At 35.9% G+C, this 4952-nt stretch overlaps 1 non-coding gene across 1 annotated transcript; it reads left to right on the forward strand.

The window, feature by feature from the left end:
- Window positions 1-408: 408 nt before the first annotated feature.
- Window positions 409-515, forward strand: LOC115801658 (U6 spliceosomal RNA). The gene has a single exon (XR_004021973.1). It is a non-coding gene; the product is annotated as a U6 spliceosomal RNA (small nuclear RNA).
- The last annotated feature ends 4437 nt before the right edge of the window (window positions 516-4952 follow it).

Consider the following 4952-nt stretch of genomic DNA (forward strand, 5'->3'; position numbering starts at 1 on the left):
TTTCCAATCCCCTAGGAAAAATGAAGGAAACAACAACTGAAGCATGGCTAAAGGGCTACAAAATTTAAATGCAGCGTATTAGTTTGCTAGGGTTGCCGTAACAAAGTTCCACAGCTGGTGACTTAAACAACTGAAATTTATTTTCTCACAGTTCTAGAGGCTGGAAGTCCTCAATTAAGGCATTGCCAGAATTGATTTCTTCTGAGGGAAGGATGTGTTCCAGGCCTCTCTCTGACTTATTAGATGGCCGTTTTCTCCCTGTTGTCTTCATATCATCTTCCCCCTGTATGTGTCCATGTCCACACTTCCTTTTCTTATAAGGACATCAGTCATGTTTGATTAGGGCTCACCCCAATTAACTCATATCAATTCAGTTACCTCTTTAAGGACTCTTAATAAATACAATTAGTGCTCACTTCGGCAGCACATATACTAAAATTGGAATGATACAGAGAAGATTAGCATGGTCCCTGTGCAGGGATGACACGCAAATTCGTGAAGCGTTCCACATTTTTTTTTTCCTATTGTGGTGCTGATGTACCTTCTGGTTGTTTCAATATTTTTGTATTCTTTCTAACATATCTGTTAGTTTCCTAGCCTAATTTTTTACTTTGTTATTGTTCTTTTATTTATTTATTTTTTTTGCCACTCACACAGCTTGGGGGATCTTGGTTCATGAGCCGGGGGTCAGGTGAAGGAAGCTTCTGTGGTGGGAGCTCTGAGTCTGAACCACTGAACTAATAGAGAAACTCAGACCTCTGGAAATATTCACTGGAGTGAGGTCTCATGGAGGTCCTTGTCTCAGCACCAAGACCCAGCTCTACCCAACAGTCTACAAACTCCAGTGTTGGAAGCCTCAGGCCAAACAACCAGTAAGACAGGAACACAATCCCACTCATAAAAATAAAAAAAAATGAGACAGCAAAAAAATATGTGACAGATGAAGGAGCAAGGTAAAAACCTACAAGACCAAATAAATGAAGAGGAAACAGGCAATCAACATGAAAAAGAATTCACAGTAATGATAGTAAAGATGATCCAGAATCTCAGAAATAGAATGGAGGCATGGATTGAGAAAATACAAGGAATGTTTAACAAAGATCTAGAAGAACTAAAGAACAAACACAGATGAACAACACAATAACTGAAATGAAAAATACACTAGAAGGAATCAATAACAGAATAACTGAGGCAGAAGAACAAATAAGTGAGCTGGAAGACAAAATGGTGGAAATAACTGCCAAGCAGCAGAATAAAGAAAAAACAAGGAAAAGAATTGAAGACAATCTCAGAGACCTCTGGGACAACACTAAATGCACCAATATTTGAATTATAAGGGTCCCAGGAGAAGAAGAGAAAAAGTAAGGGTCTGAGAAAATATTTGAAGAGATTATAGTTGAAAACTTCCCTAACATGGGAAAGGAAATACCCACCCAAATCCAGGAAGTGCAGAGAGTCCCATACAGGATAAACCCAAGGAGAAACACACTGAGACATATTAATCAAACTATATAAAGTTAAGTACAAATAAAAATATTAAAAGCATCAAGGAAAAAGCAAAAAATAACATACCAGGGAATACCCATAAGGTTATCAGCAGATTTTTCAGCAGAAACTCTGCAGGCCAGAAGGGAGTGGCAGAATATACTTAAAGTGATGAAAGAGAAAAACCCACAACCAAGATTACACTACCCAGCAAGGATCTCATTCAGATTCAATGAAGAAATCAAAAGCTTTTCAGACAAGTGAAAGCTAAGAGAATTCAGCACCACCAAACCAGCTTTACAACAAATGCTAAAGAAACTTCTCTAGGTGGGAAGCACAAGAGAAAAAAAAGACCCACAGAAACAAATCCAAAACAATTAAGAAAATGTAATAGGAACATACATATTGATAATAACCTTGATTGTAAATGGATTAAATGCCCCAACCAAAAGAAAAGACTGGCTGAATGGATACAAAAACAAGACCCATATATATGCTGTCTACAAGAGACCCACTTCAGACCTAGGGACACATACAGACTGAAAGTGAAGGGATGGAAAAAGATATTCCATGCAAATGGAAATCAAAAGAAAGCTGCAGTAGCAATACTAATATCAGATAAAATAGACTTTAAAATAAAGACTGTTACAAGAGATAAGGAGGAACACTACATAATGATCAAAGAATCAACCCAAGAAGAAGATATAACAATTATAAATGTTTATGCACCCAACATTGGAACACCTCAGTACATAAGGCAAATGCCAACAACCATGAAAGGAGAAATTGATAGTAACACAATAATAGTAGGGGACTTTAACACCCCACTTACACCAATGGACAGATCATCCAAACAGAAAATAAATAAGGAAGCACAAGCTTTAAAGGACACAATAGACCAGATAGATTTAATTGATATTTATAGAACATTCCACCTGAAAGTGGCAGAATACACTTTCTTCTCAAGTGCACATGGAACATTCTCCAGGATCACATCTTGGGTCACAAAACAAGCCTTGGTAAATTTAAGAAAATTGAAATCATATCAAGCATCTTTTCCAGCCACAACGCTATGAGATTAGAAATAAATTACAGGGGGAAAAAAACATAAAAAACACAAACACATGGAGGCTAAACAATATGCTACTAAATACCAAGAGATGACTGAAGAAATCAAAGAGGAAATCAAAAGATACATAGAAACAAATGACAACAAAAACACGACAACCCAAAATCTATGGGACGCAGCAAAAGCAGTTCTAAGAGGGAAGTTTATAGCAATTCAATCTCACCTCAAGAAAAATCTCAAATAAACAGTCTACCCCTACACCTAAAACAACTAGAGAAAGAAGATCAAAGAAATCCCAAAGTCAGTAGAAGGAAAGAAATCATAAAGATCAGAGCAGAAATAAAATAGTAATGAAGAAAACAATAGCAACGATCAATAAAACTAAAAGCTGGTTCTTTGAGAAGATAAACAAAATTGATAAACCCTTAGCCAGACTCATCAAGAAAAAAGGGAGAGGACTCAAATCAATAAAATTAGAAATGTAAAAGGAAAAATCACAACTGACACTGCAGAAATACAAAGATTTGTAAGGGAATACTACAAACAACTATATGCCAATAAAATGGACAACCATGAAGAAGTGGACAAATTCTTGGAAAGGTACAATTTTCCAAGACTGAACCAGGAAGAATTAAAAAATATGAATAGACCTATCACAAGCAATGAAATTGAAACCGTAATTTAAAATCTTCCAACAAACAAAAGTCCAGGACCAGCTGGCTTCACAGGCGAATTCTGTGAAACATTTAGAGAAGAGCTAACACTGATCCTTATAAAACTTTTCCAAAAAATTGCAGAGGGAGAAACACTCCCAAATTCATTCTATGAAGCCACCATCACCCTGAAACCAAAACCAGAAAAAGATATCACAAAAAAAGAAAATTACAGACGAATATGACTGATGAACATAGATGCAGAAATCCTGAACAAAATACTAGCAAACAGAATCCAACGACACATTAAAAGGATAATCCACCATGATCAAGTGAGATTTATCACAGGGATGCATGGATTCTTCAGTATATGCAAATCAATCAATGTGATACACCACATTAATAAATTAAGGAATAAAAACCACATGATCATCTCAATAGATGCAGAAAAATCTTTAACAAAATTCAACACCCATTTATGATAAAATCTCTCCAGAGAATGCACATAGAGGGAACCTACCTCAACATAATAAAGGCCATATATGACAAACCCACAGGAAGCATTATACTCAATGGTGAAAAACTGAAAACATTTCCAATAAGATCAGGAACAAGACAAGGATGTATTGTTAAAAACTTGTTATTTAACATAGTTTTGGAAGTCCTATCCATGGCAATCAGAGAAGAAAAAGAAATAAAAGTAATACAAATTGGAAAAGAAGAAGTAAAACTGTCACTCTTTGCAGATGACATGATACTATACATAGAAAATCCTAAAGATGCCCCCAGAAAACTCCTAGAACTAATCAATGAATTTCATAAGGTTGCAGGATACAAAATTAATGCAGAGAAATCTCTGGCATTCCTATACACCAACAATGAAAAATCAGAAAGAGAAACTAAGGAAACACTCCCATTTACCATTGCAACAAAAAGAATAAAATACCTAGGAATAAACCTGCCTAAGTCTTTCTCCCTCTGCCTAAGGAGGCGAAAGACTTGTACTCAGAACACTATAAAACGCTAATGAAGGAAATCAAAGATGACATAAACAGATGGAGAAATATACCATGTTCTTGGATTGGAAGAATCAATGTTGTGAAAATGACTATACCACCCAAAGCAATCTACAGATTCAGTGCAATCCCTATCAAACTACCAATGGCATTCTTCACAGAATTAGAACAAAAAATTTTACAATTTGTATGGAAACACAAAAGACACTGAATAGCCAAAGCAATCTTGAGGAAAAAAATGGAGTTGGAGGAATCAGCCTCCCTGACTTCAAATTATACCACAGAGCTACAGTAATCAAGACAGTATGGTACTGGCACGAAAACAGAGATATAGATCAGTAGTACAGGATAGAATGCCCAGAGATAAACCCACGCACATATGGATACCTAATTTATGACAAAGGAGGCAAGAACATACAAAGGAGAAAAGACAGCCTCTTCAATAAGTGGAGCTGGGAAAACTGGGCAGCTACACGGAAAAGAATGAAATTAGAACACTCCCTAACAACATACACAAAAATAAACTCAAAATGGATTGAAGACCTAAATGTAAGACTGGACACTATAAAACTCTTAGAGGAAAACGTAGGAAGAACACTCTTTGACATAAATCACAGCAAGATCTTTTTTGATCCACCTCCTAGAGTAATGGAAATAAAAATAAACAAATGGAACCTAATGAAACTTCAAAGCTTTTGCACAGCAAAGGAAACCATAAACAACAAAAAG

The sequence above is a fragment of the Delphinapterus leucas genome, chromosome 3, assembly GCF_059928025.1.
Source record: "Delphinapterus leucas isolate spDelLeu-1000000601 "Yukka" chromosome 3, BTC_Dleu_Yukka2, whole genome shotgun sequence".
Taxonomy (NCBI): Eukaryota; Metazoa; Chordata; class Mammalia; order Artiodactyla; family Monodontidae; genus Delphinapterus; species Delphinapterus leucas.